Here is a 21,374-nt window from a genome sequence, read left to right as displayed (position 1 = left end):
GGGATACCTAGATAACTCAAATAGACGAAGTTGTTAACTTAGGGGATATCAGTTTAACTCACAAGGTGAGTGGTTTGCTAGATGCATAGTTAAGGAGATTTTGTTAACTTGAGGGGCAACTTGTGACTCAAAGGATACATGGTTGACTCAGGTGGCGTCATCTTTCCTGCATTAAATGTCAAGAAGCCAGGCTGCATTCACACTGCAGCTCTCCACCCCTAGAAGCTGAAGTACCTCAACAGGGAAAGTGGCCCACACAGCAAAGGAAAATGAGAAGTAAAGAATAAACTATAAAAGAGAAATTACAGAGAAAAAATGAAATAAATAACAACATAGTAGATGCCCAGCAAGGTAAAATAAATAAAACAAATAAACTACGAAGTTAGGCTTGTATCAGACAACTCAGACTAGAAGCATTTGCACCAAGTTTGAACTTCCGAAGTTCCAATGATCCAACTTCAGAATCAGAAGAATTATTCCACAATTCGGTCACAACAGGAATAAAACATCAAAAAAAAAAAAAACTGCTTGGTATTGAATCTCACAGAAGTAAAGGAAAGACTGTTAGAAGCAAGTATATAAATACAATACTATGTGGTGGATGAAATAAAATTATCATCATTACAATTTGTTGATACCATTTCAATTGTCACTTTATCTACTGCATTTAGTACTACAACTCCTAGTAATATTATCATATTATCATTATCAGATTACTATTACGAACTGTGGGGGAGGAAATGAAAAGTGAAACTGCCGAGGTCACACAGGTGTAAGAAACACCAGTCACTCGCCAAGGTTTCCTTTACAAATGGGAATCATTAGACTTCAAGTAACATCTGGTTATTACAGAGCGAGATTTTGCAGGCTTTCAAATTTTTTCTGCTGCAGTCTTCTGTAACCTAATAATTTCAGTATTTGTTGCTTTAAGGGAGAGATTATCAATGGGAAAATCTTCCCAGAATCGAGACAACACACATTTGTATATATTATATGCTTTTATCTAGCTTGCTTTTTTGCCTGTTTGTTTGTCTGGGTCAAATCTTGTAACTCAATTTTCGACCTGTTCCCTTTGTCTGATGGACTTGAAATTTTGCGTGGTTACTCAATCCTGGTGACAATACCTTACATGATCAGTAGGCCAGCAATGACCTGTAATGACCCTACAGTGACCTCTCCCAGTATCTCAGGATTTGTATGAAGTAAATAACTCTTCGGATTTTTCATATCTTCTTTAAATCGGTAGAATAAGTAAATAACTCTACGGATTTTTCAAACCTTCTTTGGCTCGACAGGATATTATAGAATATATCACGTTCAGTTTCGTTAGCAACAATCATAAATCGGTTACAATTTCTGTCAAGACTAAAAAGTATAAAATAAAAAAAAACATAAAAATTTCTTTCTAAACACGCTTTTATTAAAATGCACTAAAAAGTAAAAAATAATTTTTGAGACACCAGGATTTTCTTACAACTGATCATGTCTACATAAATAAAAGCGTGGGCGCCAAACATGGAAGGAAATGCTACAAGAGATAAAGAATATTTTTTTATTTCATTTATTTCCTTCCATGTTTGGCGTCCACGCTTTTATTTTTGTAGACATCATTAATTGTAAGAAAATCCTGGTGTGTCTCAAACAATGATTTTTTACTTTTTAGTGCATTTTAATGAAAGCGTGTTAAAAAATTTTTATATTATGCATACACACACACACACACACACACACACACACACACATATATATATATATATATATATATATATATATATATATATATATATATATATATATATATATATACATATACATATATATATATATATATATATATATATATATATATATATATATATATATATATATATATATATATATATATATATATATATATATATATATATATATATATATATATATATATATATATAGAGAGAGAGAGAGAGAGAGAGAGAGAGAGAGAGAGAGAGAGAGAGAGCATTTAACTTTTCCACGATGTAAAATCTGGTCGTTTCAGTACGTGTTGGTTTTATTAAAGTATTAATAATGAAATAATCTTGTCACATTTCACGACGAGAGAGAGAGAGAGAGAGAGAGAGAGAGAGAGAGAGAGAGAGAGAGATGGCAGTGCAAAAGGCATTAGGCAGCGGACGTTGCCTCTCCCAACTCAATTTCAAATTCAGCGAGCGCAAATACCGTCCTTCTCGTAGCTAACAAAGAAACTCGCAGTTCTTTCTACTTCACGTTAATTAGACATTCTCCACTCCGCCTACCTGAGTACGCGAGAATGATCGTGGCTCATGTCTAGAATAATGGCCGGAAGTCTTAAAGGGCAAGGCGTTCGACTTGGCCAACCTTAAGAGTGGCCGTTCTCAACGATGACGTGTCCATGACGTCACCTTGGCTGTTTGCTTCTTCAGTGTAAATGTTTACATGATAACTCTGTTTATTTGATTTATCTTTAAATAGAACAGTTCTGTAAATATATGCCCAGTGTCTAACAGAATTACATGGAAATTCTGACGGCAATGATGGCTATAACAAAAATTCATCCTTTGACAGTCTGCTCAAACATCCCAAGAAATGACGTCAGCGCAGAATTCAACAGCTGTGTAATAAGCTATTACTGATATGCTATTTGCTCTTTAGTAGCTTTATACGAATAGCGAATTATTTTATTTCACTATAAAATAGATCTTAACGATTTATAAGAGCAAAATGGCCAATAAATGGCACACAGTGCAAATGTATTTCATGACGTAATGGGCTCTACGGCGTTCAGTAAGTACTTCATTGGAGGACGTTCAGTGTAAACTTTATATGTTTGTTCACTTCGCGGAACCTGTCAAATATACTTTAAATTGTACTAAATAGTTTTGCAAATGCAAATTTTAGCCTTCTGAAGATTGAATAAGTTTTCTAATGCTAATCAAAACAAGGAAACGAGATAATTAGTCTGAAAAGTCAAGTTACTCCTTTGTTTGCACTGGCAAGCGTTGATGAACGCACCTGTACTTTCATGCCATTTGCTGTTGCCATACAATTATAACTTCCGGCCAGATGTCGCTGTACCACCGTACCTCTTCAGATTCTAGCTATCATTTGAGTTGACCAAGTGACTTACGTTAGAAATTTTATTTAAGACGAATGAAACTAACGAGATAAGGGGTTGGGGGCTATATGCTCTTGACATTGTATGTAATCGATCTAGTTTGGATAAACATGGATAAATATTGCATAAAATCGCTCAGAAAATTACACCGAGTTATGCCCGCCCACCTATGCTTGTTGGGTTTGCATTTAGTATGCTTGGTATTAAACAGATGCCGGCAGAATACCTCAAGTACAGCGTCACATCCAAAAATAGCTCAGAAATGATACTATGGCCCGCGATGGACAACTCAAACCAGTACTTTTCGCTGATTGGCCTACAATCCTTCCTTAACCAATCATCACTTATGAATGAAGGCGTTGTTTATCTGAGTGTTCAGTGATTTTTTTTTTCTTCTTTTTTGTCACGACTTGAAGCTTTACGGTTGACCTAGCCATACTGGTTCCACGGGGCACGCCTTTCGTTCCTGACGATGTTTGCAGTGACTAAGATTGAAAATCAAGATATAGTTGATCGAGAGTGAAGGACAATTTTGGAAGATAACGTAGTGTATCATACACACACATTTTATGGATAGGTTTGCTTAAAAAGCAAATGGATGTTACAGACTAAATACACACACAAAAACAAAGCCACTACAACACCTTCTAAAAAACATAACAAACATCTCACGTCTCGAACTCTCGCCATACCCGCGCAATAACTTCTCGCTGCTAGGAAGAAAGGGCGTTGGGTCTGGTATGATACATGACACATACGTACCGGGGTCTAAGCGATGTCAAGCAGGGCAGCCGATCGAGACCACAGGTCTACCCCAAAGCCAAATCAAAAGTCCTTCAAAAGAAGGCATCGTGCTTACCCCATACAAAAATGGGAATAAAAGCACGTTAAAAGAAAAAGAAGAAGAAGATATATATATATATATATATATATATATATATATATATATATATATATATATATATATATATATATATATATATATATATATAAGCCGTTGCATACGATAAGCACTGGCTATTGATAAAACAAAACTTGGTCACGCCACATTCAACCTGAAAAGGGGAGAACGAGAAGATTATTTAATAAGTATAATTAAGATAACAATGTCTTACTATTCTAAATGAACAAAGATGGACGAAGATAAATATCAAAACGCAGTGAAATTCCGAAGTAAACTTTCGCAGAATAAACTACGGCACGGTACGTAACGTCCTTAGTGATGTCACATGAGAACCATTCCAGGCGGCCTTTGGGACCTAGACCCCTAATTTAGCACTGAGTGGCCCACATATTTTTCTATACCGGTGCGAACTTGACTTAGTGGTTGTTCGTGCATGCGTGACAGACACCACCTTCACGAACACGTAGCCAATATAAAAAAAAAGGTATTGGGTACTTTATGCAGAATTCAATTGCAAGATGCTGATGGATTCAAGAAAGTGCTTTCATGTAACATCGAATTAAAGTAAAACGAAATTTGACCTACATTGAAAAATATTGAATTGAATAACAATCACTCTCTTGGCTTCTATTGCCTTATTTTGCCTCATAGCCGCTAGCAGCAGACACCCAACGCCTGTTGCCTATGTAAAGGCAATGATTTTAGGTAGCTGTTGGCAGGACAAAACACATGGCCCACAGAATGTCTCCAGAGCTTATGTGGTCACCCATCCGAACACTTTCCAGACCGAATAGTTTCCATCTGAATGACTGGGAAACCAGCAGTGTTGAAGACTTGTTGCTGTTGGTACTCGCTAATGTACGAAATCCAAGTACCTCGTTGCCGGAACGAAGGAAACAGGTGTTACAGGTGTTTCAAGCGACAGGTGCGATTATAGCCTTTGTTTCCTGTTCTCCCTGTGTATACAGGAGTGTAAAACAATGACTCAACAATCGGGGAATGAAACAAAAGAATACCCTGCTTGACAGATTATATAAGCGACCGCTGTTTTTATTATTTACTTTTTATTTATTTATTTGTGCAATGGCAGTTGTTCCTAGACGTAATTATCAAGGAATCGCGTTATCATTATTGTGGAAAGCAAGGGAATCCTTTACCTCTTTCTTCATCTTATAATAATATTTTCTTTTTTTTTTCTTCTGCGTAGGTGTGGTCAACATGAAAATACGATGCATCCAGCCACTTCGTCCCTTCTGCGTACCGCAAATGCTTTCTGTCGAATATTCTCTTGCGGAGAAAACAATCCTACTTTCTCTTGAGAGAGAGAGAGAGAGAGTACTTTAACCCGGCCAGGCGTCAGCCTCTTTTTTTTTTGTGATGACATCTGCGCTGAAAATAAACTTAAGAGCGGACAGAGCATCAACTTGATCGCCTAAGTGCAAAGTAATTTTAAAAAATGAGCCTAAAATACTGGAAGAGTCAGACTGTACCGTTCTCTATCCCAAGAGAAAGCCCAATAGCTTTCCCTGAGTGCGAATATTTTGTAGAAATGTTCGAGGCCAGTGATTTGCGGTATGGCCCAGGGTGGCAATGTGACGTATCTCCCTGACACAAGAGACTGAATTGCATGAGAAGCAAAATATAAATTAAAAAGGTTTATAAAAAATGTAACAGTTTTGGGAAGCCAGATTATTGTAATCAGGACACTTCCCTCACTCACAAATCAATTGAATATAGGTCCTCGATGCGTTGACATAGATCGTACGATAGAGGTAAATTCAGAGGGCATTATGTAACCTGTATTTTATCTTTTAGAAGATCAGGATGGAAGAACAAGCTCAAGTTCACTCAAATAATTTAGATTCTGAAGTTCATAACATGCAGTTGTCGAAGGACGTTTCATTGTGTTAAGCGCAATCATAAATTCATAATGACTGACTTTTATCAGATAAGTTGCCAAGGATCCTATAACGCAGCAGAAGCCATCGATTAGTGATCCAGAATTCGCTGGACATATCAAACACTCTTGAGGTACATAAGCACGCCTGTTCGCTTCATTGTAAAAAGTACAAAGGATATAACATACCGATAAATCTTGACGTATTTCCAATATAGTAGCTAATGATCCAAAAGAACATCGAATATAACAAAGAACAGAACCTAGCACTCGCTAGGCCCGAGTTCGACTCTTCGGCCGGCTAATGAAGAGTTCGAGGAATTTATTACTGGTGATAGAAATTAATTTCTCGCTATAATGTGGTTCGGATTCCACAATAAGCTGTAGGTCCCGTTGCTTAGTAACCAATTGGTTCTCAGCCACGTTAAATAAGTCTAATCCTTCGGGCCAGCCCTAGGAGAGCTGTTAATCAGCTCAGTGGTCTGGTAAAACTAAGGTATACTTAAGTTTTTTATTATGAAGTGCAATTGCCCAAGGGATCTTAAAGCACAAACAGAACACATTCATCAGAGCTCATCCAAGGATCACGAAGAGCAGACAGCGCAAGTATCCATGGATTTTAAAGTCCACACAGTGTAATAAATCCTAGGCTCTCAGAGTGGATTCAGTCGAATCCAATAAAGCTTCCGGCCCCCTACCCCCAGCCCCTTACAGGCTATTCCTCTACCTCACAAAGACCCTAGAGGTTGGGGTGGGTGGGGGGCGGGGTTCTAAGGAGCGAGGAAATGTCACGTCTCTTGTTTCCGGCGGAAAATGAGGTCAGAATGATAGCAAAATGTCAAGCGTTGTAAGGCTTGGGGCCTATCTCCGTAGGCCGTGAAGGACAAGGACAACAGAGAGAGAGAGAGAGAGAGAGAGAGAGAGAGAGAGAGAGAATGTCATGTGATATGACATAATGAATAAATTTCATTGAAAAAATTTAGATATCCGTTACATAGCAAAAGCTCTGTAGGCTCTCTCTCTCTCTAGATTTTTATTTATATGATATGATTATTCTGTAATTTATAAAAATATTTTAAGATACTTTAAAAATGATCTGTATCCGAATGTGCGTAATTACATGCATTTTTTCTATAAATACGTTTTTTGGAAGACTCTCTCTCTCTCTCTCTCTCTCTCTCTCTCTCTCTCTCTCTCTCTCTCTCTCTCTCTCTCTCTGTCGTATTTGCGAATAACTGTTAAAATTAAAACGTGAGAATCTCTTTCTAAGCTGAGCAAGCTTAAAATATTCTCTCCATCACAGCCATTCCCGAATATACTTGATTTTTCTTCTTCTCTTCTGTCACATACTGATAAACATAATTCGCACGCGCGCTCTCTCTCTTCCTCCATTGAACAGTGTTAATTGGTTAAATCTCTCAATATTTCCTTGCATGCTCCTCTTGTGCCTGTGTAAAAATTGAACCCTGGAAGTGGAGAATGAGTGTTACTCCACACATTCAATATATGTGTCCTTTTGATGTCTAAGCTTCAAATGAAGCCATGACATCTTCCAGATGTCGTTGGCTCATCCACACCGTTGCATATTTCAAAGACACGGGATTTCGCATTTTCACATTTGGGTCACTATATTTAAGAAGAGCAGGAGGTAACACTGCGGAAACGTAAGGTTGCTAGGGGAATCTCTCTGCCAATAATTCAAACTGCGCTTAATGGAGAACACGATTGTAAGTTATATAGTAAAGCTATTCTCTTAATATTCCCTATCGTCAGTCATGCGAGAAGATGTGTGGGTCAAATTTGTTTTTTTTTTATTTTTTCTGACGAATGGGACCAACTTTCTCCTCACATTTTCACAGGAGTTTGAATTTTGGCAAGGGTGACGTCATAATAAGGCGTTACCCCCACCCACACACATCCCCAGTGGATGTGATGCCGGTTGATAAATTTATTTATCAAAATTCATCATGCTCGAATAATTGTATTTCACGACCGCTGTGCACTCTGTAAATATACATAAATGTATAATTTCCATATTATACCCATGAAGAAAAAACTTCAAGTGAAATAAAAAAAAAATCAATATCTGTAAACTAGTTACTGTCCTAAGACCGCGGTGACGTGTCCATGGAGTAGTTGGTGACGTCACTCGATGACGTATCCATGCCGTCATTGATATAAAAAGAAGAATGATGTCATACGGCTGGTGCCCCTCAGGAAGTTCATCACGATCGGATGTGAAATCATCGACTGAAATGAACCAATATACTTGGCTGTTGTTATCTTAAGCCCACAAGACATAAGTATAAACGGTCAATGTGGATTACATCCTCAACGTTTCTTTAAAATCATCAAAAACTCAAACACGTACCTTTGAGTCTAATCAAGTGTTGCCACCAAAACGTCTACTTTAAGATCTGGATAACTGTGGTTTTATGTCGAGAGGTAACATTAATCAAAGTTTCATTGCTACAAAAATATCTTTAATTCTGAGGCTTCCAGATTTTTTGTCATCCGCATCATCTTATAGTAGGTGGCCCATGTAATGTCCGACAGCTGTTGAGTCATTCTACAAGGTGGCAGCATGGGGGCAAGTGAGTTTCAACATCGCGCATGAGAGATTATTTCCACCTGAGATCACCTCACTGTGTCCGTGATACATAATGAGCTTGGTGACGTCTGGCATCTGCCGCTTGGATAACAGTTAATTTGTTTCTCCTTTTTTCCGATTTTTCCTTGCCATCTAGTTTTGAAGTTGCATGACGGACGTTGAAGACAACCTTGAGCTCTTTCCGGAATGTATACTCGCCAAGTGGGATTTATACTTAGATATAAGCGCATCAATTCATTTGCTTGTTCATCTTAGGAGCAATATCGTCATTTTCTTATCTATTTTTTATTTGCATGACAACAATAAGGGAAGTGTGTGGACTGGAGGGCTACTGTGATACAGATACAGAATGGTCATTTCATACAAAGTATATTTGCATGAAAAAAGAAATGGAGAATTATTTCTACATTCCAATGAAAAGAATCCGTGGACTTCTATATCTGAAGAACCGGTATCAGATGCATTCTAACAGAAATATTCATACTGAGCACACCCCATCCTCTCTCCCTCTTTTTCACACACACACACACACACACACACACACACATATATATATATATATATATATATATATATATATACAGTATATATATAATATGAAATGCCTTGGAGACGTCAAGAGTGACAAAAAATATTTCTCGCAAGTCCAAACGGAAGACAAAGCATCAGCGTGGAAGGCAAGCAGGCCACACCAGTACAGCAGACCTTGCCCTACGTAGGCCGGCCATACGGGATTGTGAGCAAGAATGGAAGTAAAATTATTCTTAAAGTTATTTTTGAGCAAACGTAACGGTAGAACGCAAGGCAAGTCACAGAATAGGTGAAGCAAGGGAGGTAACAGCTGGCGTGTCTACGAAAGCCAAGTTAGAATGCATTAAGTGCTTGTTGAATCAACTCTGGTTCATGGAACGTGAGCATGGATGTTATGTAAAAATAAACTTTTTGTAGCTATTGCGATGAAATATTTACGTAGTATATATGGAGTAAAAAGAACTGGACGGGTGTGAAACATAGGTGTACTTAGACGTTCTCCATTGTACCTGCCACTCATGTCTTTTCTGTGCTTTATCTTCTATGAATCTCCACTCATCTTCAGCCTCCCTTCTCATGACTCCAATCCAAGTAGGTCTGGGTCTTCCAACTCTTCAGGTGCTCAGAGAAGCCCAGCTGACACTATCAGGTATATGATATATATATATATATATATATATATATATATATATATATATATATATATATATATATATATAATGTACACACACATATATATATAAGCAAATCAGCGTAGTAAAAAATATTATGTGAAATAACTCAACATTCCAGCTACTAAAACACATTCATTACGAAAACATATCTTCAGATTTAAACCAGCCTCCTCTCTCATAATTGCCTCCTTAGAAGCCTGTTAGTGAGCCATTTCTCTTGTGTTTGTCCAGGCTGCTCAGTTCTCCAGTCTCCGACTACTGTTATCGCCTCTCTCTCTCTCTCTCTCACTCTCTTCCGATACTCAGCTTCCAGAAACTAGCATGTGGAGAGAGGCACAGGTGAACTTGGTCATATAAACAACAAATGGTCCTGCCCACTCATTTTGCTTTTAATATATTCTTCATTTAGTCGTAATGAGGCTAGAATGCTTGTTCTTTCTTTTTGCCTCACCTAGCAAATGGGTTTGCCCAACTAGTTTCTCTTTATTTCTTTATTTTTCCTTTGTTTTCCCTCTCTCACTTCTTCTATCTCCCTTTTCTCAGTAGGGCTACTGGCTCTTTTCTACCCCATCCAAAAATACATGAATAAAAATACTTGTATTTTTACTTCTTGCTACTGCGTTTAATTTTTGTTAACGTTGTTCTACAGTTTTTGGAGTAATCATTTTCTTAATTCATGTAATTTACATTTTTATTATTCCTGAACTTTTCAACTTGTATCAGTTTGGAAATGGCTCGGGAGTGGGTCGAAGCATTGCAAAAATTAAATTTCTTTGGATGCTTAATGCATTCAAGTTCTTCTCATTATCTTCTCATTATTATTTACAATGAACATACACATTATTGGAACACGCCAAGAGGCCTTGAGATTATAAAGCTAATTTCCATAGCGTAGAGAATCCATAAGTAAAAATGAAAAGAAAAATTAAACAAAAGGATGAAGGAAAGACCATGAGTCTATAGCCATCAGAACTCCCAGAAACATGGAAATACCGAGTAGAGAAAGTGGGACTCTCTTTGCACATCTGCACAGATGTTCCTTTCAGTCAGGGCAGTCGTGATTATTCTGAAAGAGATATTTAGGTGGATCCCAGAACGTTTCAAGTTAGCCAATGTTAGACTCAAGTTCTAGGGGAACTAGATGGCTGTACAGCCCAGTTATGCGGTGCTAATAAGCACTAGCGTGAAGTAACTAGGCAGAGTAAGAAGTTACATATGCATCAAGGTTATGAGAAGTAACGCCATGTGAAAAGAGCGAACAGCACAAACACAATAACTGAAGTGCTGAGAAGTATCAGGTTGTTTACGACGTGGCACACTGAGAAGTTAAACCCAGGAATATTGCGAGACTAAATGACATAGAGTGATGTTTATCCACTTGAATCCAATGCGCGAGACAGAGACGGTTTCCGTTGATTTGGGGCGCTGTGTACAAGAGCGTTTGCGTGCGCGCAGACCTGTACAGGAGGGCGAAGGCGCACATACATGGAGAAGATGATGATCTGAGAAGCATATTTAGCAGTCAAGAGACAGATAATTTTATATTCGGAAATACAAACAACGGTTTGAATAGTGAATGAAAAGTAGAAGCTGGTAGATCGAAGGATAAACAAAATGTAACTACAAGTAAAGCAGGGATACACACACAAACATACACACACCCACACACACACACACACACACACACACATATATATATATATATATATATATATATATATATATATATATATATATATATATATATATATATGGTTAAAGTATGATTATAGTTCTTATGTTACTTTTTGTTCTTGTTGCGTTTCTCTCCTTTCGAATGCTAGTCCCGTTTACTCCTAAATACTTATGTTTTCTGTGTATGTACTTATCTTACTTGTTGTTTCTATGGGCATTCTGCCGTACCCGTGTTCTCTTTGCTCGACAAGGGTCCCGATCAGTCATAAACCTGTTAGCCTCAAACCAACATGGCTGACAGGCCTTCGAATGTGCCGTGCTTGTCGATCCACGAGCATGGCTGGTTGGCTGGGTTTCAGATTAAGCTAGCTTTATTCTATCACGGGCCTTGTCCTACGGCGTTCCGTATGTGTGGTTGGGCGTTAAAGGATTCCGGACTCGTTCAGCCATCTGAGACCAGAACGGGCACGTCGATCCGTGACAGCTAGGTTATCTTAAACGTGATCTTAAAAACACAAATGTACTCGAACCCTTTGCAGCGTAACCCACCTTATCTTATTCCATTTTGCTATCGCCTCTGTCCCTTGGACTTTCAAAGTTCAGAACTAATTTTTATGCATTGGGTGTTAGTTTTGCATTAAAAATATTTGATTAACGTCAGTCAACGTATTTACTCTTTTGCTTAATTCTTTTCAAATGTTATCACCCGGTTCCATGGGTTCCAGCCAGTCGTGTTGGGGGACTTTTGCCTTATTCCACATGAACGGTTGTCCATCACAAATAATAAATTGTGCGTATCCAGTCCATTGTTCGGTTTCAAACCTGTTTTTTATGGGAATAATGGAAGGTCGCTGGAAAGTTCTATGTCAAGGCATTTAAACGTCTTCTTTGTTTTTAGTATGAATTGAGCAAGTTCTGCATCCTCGATTTCGCTTTTTTTTCTGCGTTATGTTTAGTCACTTCATCTGTCGTTCTTGCTGTTCTTGAATATCTCTTGAAATTTTAGTGAGATAGAGAGAGACCTAAACTTTGATACAGTTTCTGAGTATTGCAGTGCTTTGTAGCTTTAATGCTACTCTTGATTTTAAGATTCATTTCCTTGGCCGGTTGACGAGAGAGAGAGAGAGAGCGCGCGAGAGCGAGAGAGAGAGAGAGAATATTCAGGTGCTGCATCTCCGTGCAAATCAGTGTAACTATGAAGAACCAAACGCTGAGACAAACATAAGTCCACGCTGTGTATATTAGTCGAAAACGATGAGCTTTGCTATTAACCTTTTGCATAGCGGATGTAATACTCCAAGAAGTCGAGCTTTCTGGCCACGCAGGCTACAAAAAAAGCCGTTGATGCTTTGGTTATTGTAGACTCTGCTGGCCTTATGCCAGCAAAGGCTCTTGCTCTCGGAGCACTTTGTAATAAAGCCGTTGATGCTGTGGTTATTGTAGACTCTGCTGGCCTTGTGCCAGCAAAGGCACTTGCTCTCAGAGCACGTAGTATAACAAGGCAGTTGATGGGGGAGGGTGGTGGGTGGTGTTTATCTCTCTCTTAGACCGATGTGCATGAAAACTGATCGTGAGCAGATTATTTGCGAACAAGGCATTCAGACTTTGGTAAAAAGATGTTTTTCGTCCACTTTCCTTCTAAATTAGAAAATACTGAACGCTGTTTTCCCTCTCTTTCATGTAAACGATCTGCTTATAAAAAAAAAAAAAAAAAAAAGAGCTGCATGAGGTGGGCGTGTGTGGATGGAGCAGGTGTGCACATCTTCGCGTCATGGTCGAAGGAATAAACTTTACCACAGAGCGACGAATGCAAAAATAATTTCTTATCAGGGTAAAAATAGTCCTTTGACGTGAGTCATCAGTCTCGTAACATTCACCTGACAGCATGTTATCATTACAAGCCAAGCTGCGACTTTTAGTTGGAGAAGTAAAATGCTACAAGGTCAATGACCCTAAAAAGGAAAGCAACACTTTACAGGAAACGAATGAAAAAAGTCAAGTATAAAATAAAAATAGATATATCAAAGAAAAACAAATGAGGTAAACATACCGATACAATCAGTAACCTTCGGTTTGCACAGTGTGAAAATAACTGATTTGTTTCCTTTAGCGATGAATATGAATAGATCTTATTGCTTCCTCTTCCCCTTTCTTTTTGGCTGGGCGTTAGGTTGCCAGTCCCATTGGCTCTCAAGATAAAATACTGTGACTACAACACATCTTACACACATACACACGCGCACACACACATAATTAACATTAAGCAACGTCATTCATATTCTAAATGGTGATTCATGGATGAACTCCCTGCGCAGAAATCTTCCACAGCAGTAGCTGCTGCGAACACTTACCCAGCGATAGCTCATCAGCAGCATGTTGAACCCTGTACTAACATTGAGCCATTCACTTCTGTATACTATACGCATTCTCTTGCTTCCCGGATTTAATATCTAACTCACCAGTCAGCTGTAAAAGTACGGACGGGTTGAGTAGCTTCTGTATTTACAGAAGCTACTTTCGACTGGAATATGAATAGCAGAGTCGATAACAATTTATATCCCTCTTAATAAGCGAGTGGTCAAAGTTGACTATCTACTGTTGTTTCTAAACCAAAGGTCAGGTTCAAATTCTGGCAAGGCAGCAGGACCACTTATCAATTAATAATTTCCTTTGGATGTAAGTCATTCCCGAGGTATAGTGAATTTGATATTAAAACAGTCTCAAGCAGCATTACCTAAACCAAAGGTCTATGATCGAATCCTGGCTGGGCAGCATATGGCTTATCAATTATAATTTCCTTTAGACGCAAAATTATTGTTGAGGGATAGTGAATTAGATATTTTAAGTGATATTTGTGAACATACATTCACACACACACACACACACACACACACACACACACACACACACACACACACACACACACACACACATATATATATATATATATATATATATATATATATATATTCATGATATTGCCTTGTAAAATGTATATCTTTCCCTGATTTTGATATATTTACTGTTCTAGTTATCATGTTATTATTATCATGCGATGATAATAATTGTTGAAGTATCATATGTAGGGTAATGTCAGATCTCAAAAGAGTTAATGATTTAGATAACTTAACAACGTAATTTGGAATTAATAATATCTTCCTTGGTAATAGTGTAGTAGCGGGAAAGAGAGCTTCGAGTTAGACCAGATGTTATGTTTTGACTCAGTTGTCGTCACGAAAGATAAGTGAGCTCTTTGTTTTGAGTTACATGTTGACAGGTTGGAATACCAGTCAAGTCGTGTAAGATTTTGTCTTATACGAGAAAAAGATGAATGATTTCGCAATGTTCTGATTGCATCCCATACAGTTTTCTGGTAAAAACATGTGCCTTTTTGAGAAATGTGAACAAGTTATTGCACTGAGGCACATGGCAATTGCTTCATGTTTAAGAGTACATTGCTCTGATCACGTATTGTTCTAACGCACTAGTTTTGGCCCCAAAACTTTTTGCTCAGAAAGTGATGTCATCTTCCTCTTCTAGAATTTTCTCTTGTATCTCGTTCCCACAGTGCCTTAATAATGACGTCATCTGATTGTTTCACTTCTTACTGGAATCCAAAAGTTTGCTCATTCTGATTTCAGAGACCTTTCGTGTGGTTCTCTCTCTCTCTCTCTCTCTCTCTCTCTCTCTTCAAAAGAAAAGTTATTAACATAAAATATTGGTGTGGTCACTGACATTAATCTTAGCTTTTGAGATCTGAATGTAGGAAAAGTGTATATATTCATAACACATTCGTAACGGCACCCATCAGAAGTGTGTTTTGTGATTCTTGAGCAGCTGCATTTCAGGTGATTTTGCAAAAGTTTTCCAAGCTTGTGTAAGGTAAAGAGAGTTGTACTTATTATTACCATGGTATAATAAGGATTAAGGGATTTTTGCCTTAGTGAAATTGTTTTTGGTAAATCTTTTGTATATTTTTGTGTGTTCTTGAGTTTGCAATTTCTTAATTTTTCACATTTCATATAATGGTGACTTAACATTTATTTACTTAGCAATTTAAGTAGCTCTTAATAATTTAACATTGCATACTTGATTTAATTTTCATTTACTTAGATTTTCTTTTCAAATCTTGAGTAATTCTTCATAGTTTAAATTTTGCTTGATTAATTTAATTTCTTGATAAATTAAAGTTTTTGTGATTTATTTTTGTTTAATAACTTAATTCAAGAATTAATCAAATTTTGTGTTGTTTTCAAGTAATAGTAAATTTTTTTCAGACTGAATTCTAATGATAAATTTTGAATTGAAAAATATATTTTGATATTTAAAATAAAAAAAACAGTGTTTCATTTATTGACCACCAGTGAATAAGATTAATTGTGTGCATAAGGCAAAGTGATAAAGATGTTTTGTCCCTTTAGTTTTGCTGAAGTGAATTAAGACCAGGGAAACAGTTATAGTTGTTTGATGGAGTAATGGCCTTTTGCTCTAGTATATCTCTTGTTTAATTGTTGATACCTCACACTTGTTTGATAAACTTAGTTTGATTTTTCACTTGATTAATAAGCTTTTTAAGGGATCACTGTTACCTTTGGAGTACTCAGCCGTAATTTTTATTGTTATGAAAGTTAAGGTACCTGGCTGAAGTGAGGTAAATTTTTTATTATATGATTAGTTGTTTAGTAACCAGGTGCTAGGAACACATCGTGACAATATATATATATATATATATATATATATATATATATATATATATATATATATATATATATATATATATAGTGATAAATGATCATTCAAATAGGCTACTAAGAACGAGAAGGAGGTCAAAAATCTCGTCAAGAAGTGACTCAGTCGGATACCCACCATCCAAGTTGTTGGGGTCGTGGTCTCACAGACGCCTGGAGGACGCAGCGCTCCGCAATTTCAGTCAGCAGCGAGACGTCGGACGGGTAAGGTGCGTCCCGCTCTTTCTCAGAGTGTCGTTGTGTCATCCAGTCTGTGAAACTTTTAATGTTGTAGGTTAACAGTTGTAACGCAAAGTCGACTGGCTAAGAGAAGGCCGAATAAAGAAGCTTTCCATTCAGAAAGGTACGTAATTCGCCATTTTTGACTGCGTGTGTTTAGACAACGTTAAATTTTGAGCCCCGCCTTCTGTGCAGTGTCATTCTCCATTGTTTATAACAGCCGGTACCGTGGATAAAAACGCACTGGGGAATAGACATACTGTTCATTTTGTAATACACTGTTTTAGTAGTATAGCGTAGCAGTTATATTTATTATTATTATCAGGTGTATAGTGTGTATTTTGTATCTTGCATGTGTAATAATTCGTGTTATACCGACGCTCAAAAGTAGTTTTAGACTTGTAGAGCACATTCATTGTAAAGTTTGTATATCAAGATGTTGCATGCTCTTGATGTCGTTGTTATATTTGTAAACAAGTTGCCAAACTATTCTTAATACATTAAAAGGCGATACGTGGCCTTTTTGGTGGCATATGGGGTTAGAAAAGTGGGCGTAGACCGTAAGAGAAAGGCTTGAAATGCTTATTGGCCGACTCATGCCATCTGTATCTTCCAGCATGTTTGGTATGTCACGAATAACATGCTGTTTACTTTAACAAAAGTAGATTTCATCCCTTCTTGTTGTTAGTTCCGTTATTATCAAAATCCAGTGTAATTTTCAAGAATAGTTTTTTAACGGGAAATCGCGTAGTCGCGATTTATTGCCAAGACAGTGATTTGAAGGAAGTTTGTCCCGGGAAAGCGCGCAAAGTTCATTGCTGTTCTGCCGAAAAGAATTCCATTACAGCTAACAGCAGAAAGTATAACGTAATAGCTTTCCATAACTAATTGATATCTCAGGAAGTGTCTTCTGATAGAGAACTAATGCCGGCAGTCACAATGGTAGTGCTTCAAGAGCTCCCTTTAGGCTTAAACCCAGGCTTAAGTGAAAGAACATTACTTTTTAACTACCCCGTTTATTTGTCATACGGCAGATTATAAAGGGGGTTTCCAAAGTAGTGTTATTTGGTTTCTTACATCTTATTTTCAATTTGGAGTGAAAATAATGAATGGAAGAGGCTCATGTTCCTGCTATGGCTAGGGATGACACCCAGAGTGGAATGCCATCTGCCACTCCCATGTGGCCGGTGATATTGACCTTTAGTAGCCCAACAGGCAGGGTAGGAAAGGCGACGTTATATTCGCGTTAATGGAGTCTAGATTTTGCCTTTGATGAGCATTTACGTAAAGAACAGCTCTTTAACTATATATAAATCTTTTTTATTACTTAGAATGGGGCAAAGCACACTTGTTTTTGAAAACTATTTACATTTTTATCTTTATAAGCTCAGTGTATGGGTATTTAATGGTAAATTTTATTTCATATAGGTTAATGTAAATGTAGGATGAGATCCTAAGTACAGAAACCGTAATCCTCATGGATAAATTTGGAAAGTCTTCCTCGTTCCATTAGTCTGGCTTCATTTATTTTTTGGATGTATTTTTCATGTTGTGGAATAACTAGTTCTATGTAAAGATTTTAGTTCTCGTTGTTATTTTATTTGAAAGTTGGTTAGCTGAAAGGCTCTTTTTCAAATGATACAAAGTATGCTAAATTTCAGATGACTGTAGTTAAGTTTTTGGGTTGTTTAATGCTAGACTAGCGAACAGGGAATTACAGGTCTTCACTGCTAGAGTTTGTTTTTTCAATCAGGTATATGACATACGGCAGAAATACTACATGTTGTTAACTGGTTATAAGCAGAATAATCAAGAATCCGGTTAATTGTTGGTAGTTTTACCTGCAGAGTACGTTGAACCAAACGTGTGCTGTGTTTTTAAGTTATTATTCAAGGAGGGGCTGTTAATGCTTGCTCTTGAAACTTAGGAGACCGTAAATAATGTAACAGTATTTCGTGTGGGTTCATTGGGTATACAGTTAGCTTTAGCAACACAGGTTTATGCAGAACGTGTTCTGTGTTCATATGGGTCATAATTATGCATGAGGGGGTGTCACGACTCTTGGATTTTAACTTCAGAAACCGTTAAAGCAGCGGATGTGTGATCGGTCATTGTATCACTGGTGGGTGGAGGGAACGGGTTGGCTCGCATCTGCAAGCCTGCTGTGTGAGCGCATGTGTGTGTGTGTGTGTGTGTGTGTGTATACTTTGCTGTGCTTGAGAGTAGAGAGATTGTGCTATGGTTGTAGCGGACACCTGGTGAGCGTTGGAAGTTGATTGTTATGATATATATGGAATGTATAGCCATTGGCTATTCATCAGCTGCCTGGACTTTTTGAAAATTATGCTAGACAGTAAAGGTACTTGGAGGTGGAGACCTGATCCACTGTAAAATGATAAGCAGGGTGGGGACAAGTGTTACTTTAACCCAGAAGGTAGCATTGGATCCGTCTTTCAAGGGCTGGGGAAACTGAAGCAGAACTTGTTTAGGGGAAGGGAGAGGAGAAGGAACATGGCTTCCCTTGTTAGGGGAAGGGCGAGGAGAAAAAACATGTTATGTAGGAAATTGCTACAAAATCAGTGTACCAACTGGAATTACCTGATCGGCCTTTTTTTTTTTTTTTTTTTTTATTTCAACAATTCTCTTGGCTTAATTGCTTTAGATCTTGTGCCACATACATGGAGGTATTTGTAATTTACATATAAAAAAAAAATTATTAGAGAAAGGTAAGTAGGGTTATCCAGGATTGAAACATGTCACTAATTATATCCCAGCTTGCTCAAGTTTCCTAGTAATTAAAATATTTGTGCCACGAATTATAACGCATGGGTTGTAGTTGTTTTGTTATTGCTTTCGATAGGAATGTTAACTAATTAAATGATTATTTTACAATTTAATTAGTTGACAGATCGTCAATACGACAATAACCAGAATTGACTTGTTTGTGGGAGGTCGGGTACGTGTATTTCGTACGCTGTTCGTCATGTAACGGTAATATTGTGAATTTGAGTTGAAATAAGGTTGTAATCCATCCAATAGGATAAAGATACACACATATATATACACACTGTATATATATAAAATGTGTATACGTATATGTGATACAGAAAGGCGGGAATGCTCCTGCACGTTCCATTGCCCTCGGAACGGCTTAATCCGTGACGTAACGTATAAACATTCGGTGCAGGTAAGCGGATACTCGACTCGTGTACTGTATCATATATTTTTTTCGTGTTTTTGATTGTTCTTGCAGATACTCGGGTAGGATTTTTTTTCTTGTTAGCATGTTAGGTTTAATTTTCGGCTGTGATTATTTTTGTAGAATAAGGACAATAATAATAATAATAATAACAATAATACAGTAGTACTAAAAGCTGTGCCTCCAAGATCAGTTTTGGTGAAAACTTAGACAATACGCTAATGACAGTTCTTTTACTACTTACAATAGTTGTAATGATGTAAGTAATAATACTGTTAATAGTGAGGACACTGTAGTATACTTTCCATATGATTATAATGGCCATGCTCTCATTGTAAACCTAACGAAGATCCCTCGCTCGTGTCCGTTGTATTGTTAGAATGCCGGAAGAGTAATGTTCTCTTACAAACCAGTAATTTTTTCTTGCCCAAAATAGTTTTGATTAAAATTAAATGGAATTATTTATTATAATTTTTCTTTGTACACAGGCGTTGAGACATATGAGAGACCACTGTCCCTTGTCTGTCTATCTGTCCGACTTAAATTAACCTGAAATGAATTACTACGGTCACTTACTATCTTTGAGTGACAGCTACTATTATAGGCCGGGAAACATCGCCTATTCACACGTAAGGTTTTGCTTTATTGTTAGTCACTTACCCATGAAGTCGATGTGGTTATAATTTTCCAACGTTTGGCTGTCGTTTTGTCAGTCTGTCTGTCATGTGTACGTTGCCATCATAACAATTGTACCGGAATTTCAGTCAAACTCTGCACAGGTATAGACCAACTTGCGTAAAGTGCACGAAAGGAGTTGGTCCATCTGTCTGCCCGTTAGTGTTTGTCACGCTTCCCTTTTCATTGCAACCTCTTTTGAGTTGAAAGGATTTCTTTCAGACTTGGTACAAAGGTAGACCATCGTACAACCGATGCATGAAGTCAGTCAGTCTGTCTCTGTCTGTCTGTCTGTCTGTCACCTTGTTATGACAGCTCCCCGTACACGGTTGGAGGCGTGTCAGTCGAGCCTGAATCGAAGGGTGTACCATCATATATGGTTGAATATGAAGATAGGCTGTCAGTGTGTCCATCCATCCTGTTGCGGGTGCATCATGCTCGCTCTGTCATCGCAACTCCTACATGGCGTAAGGTTTTACAGTCAGACTGGGTATAAAGGTAGACCCCTATGTATAGAGTAAATAAGGAGATGACGTCAGTATGTTTGAATGTCTGTCAGCATGTCAGTCGCACTTATCTTGTCACAAGAACTTTTACGCAGTTGAAGCTATTGCAAACTTGATACAAAGGTCGAACATCATTCATGGATGTACATGAAGCGATTAATCCATTTGTCATTTTGTATCTTACTAAGCTGTTGAAATTTCAGTCAAACTAGGCACTTGAGAAGACCATCAAGCACAGATGTACAAGCAGAAAGATCGTTCATCTCTCTGTCCGTAAGTGGGTTAAGTGGGTGTCATTCTTACTGTGTCATCACAGAGCCTCCACACGGTACAAGGAATTGGTCAAACTTGGTACAAAAGTAGACAGTTCTATCTAGATGTTCATGAAGGGAGGTCGTCCTTTTGTCTGTTTGGCCGTCAGTGTGTTTGTCTCTTTTACGCGGTTGGGGGATTTCAGTCAGGCTTGATATTTACGTATGCTGGCCTGTACTAGGACTAATTAGCCTAGGTCTTGGATTTTATTTGTTAAATTACTTTTAGAGAGAAACAGTGGCAGGTGGGAGACAAAGACAATCGCTTTTGCTGTAGTCTCTGCATGGTGATTGTTATAATTATCATCAT

The 21,374-nt window shown here is 37.7% G+C and overlaps 1 protein-coding gene across 8 annotated transcripts in view; it reads left to right on the top strand.

Moving 5' to 3' along the window:
• Nucleotides 1-16,293: 16,293 nt before the first annotated feature.
• Nucleotides 16,294-21,374, top strand: part of LOC136855123 (sodium/calcium exchanger Calx-like) — a 249,375-nt gene continuing 244,294 nt past the window's right edge. For 7 of the 8 annotated variants that reach the window (XM_067131978.1, XM_067131975.1, XM_067131974.1 and 4 more), the window contains exon 1: nucleotides 16,303-16,497. The gene's annotated coding sequence lies outside the window, so the exon portion shown is untranslated. Of the gene's footprint in view, nucleotides 16,498-21,374 lie in introns of all 8 variants that reach the window. The other variant, XM_067131983.1, reaches the window with a different exon arrangement.

Source organism: Macrobrachium rosenbergii, chromosome 30 (assembly GCF_040412425.1).
Source record: "Macrobrachium rosenbergii isolate ZJJX-2024 chromosome 30, ASM4041242v1, whole genome shotgun sequence".
NCBI classification, from domain to species: domain Eukaryota; kingdom Metazoa; phylum Arthropoda; class Malacostraca; order Decapoda; family Palaemonidae; genus Macrobrachium; species Macrobrachium rosenbergii.
This window is presented reverse-complemented; position numbering and strand designations above follow the sequence as displayed.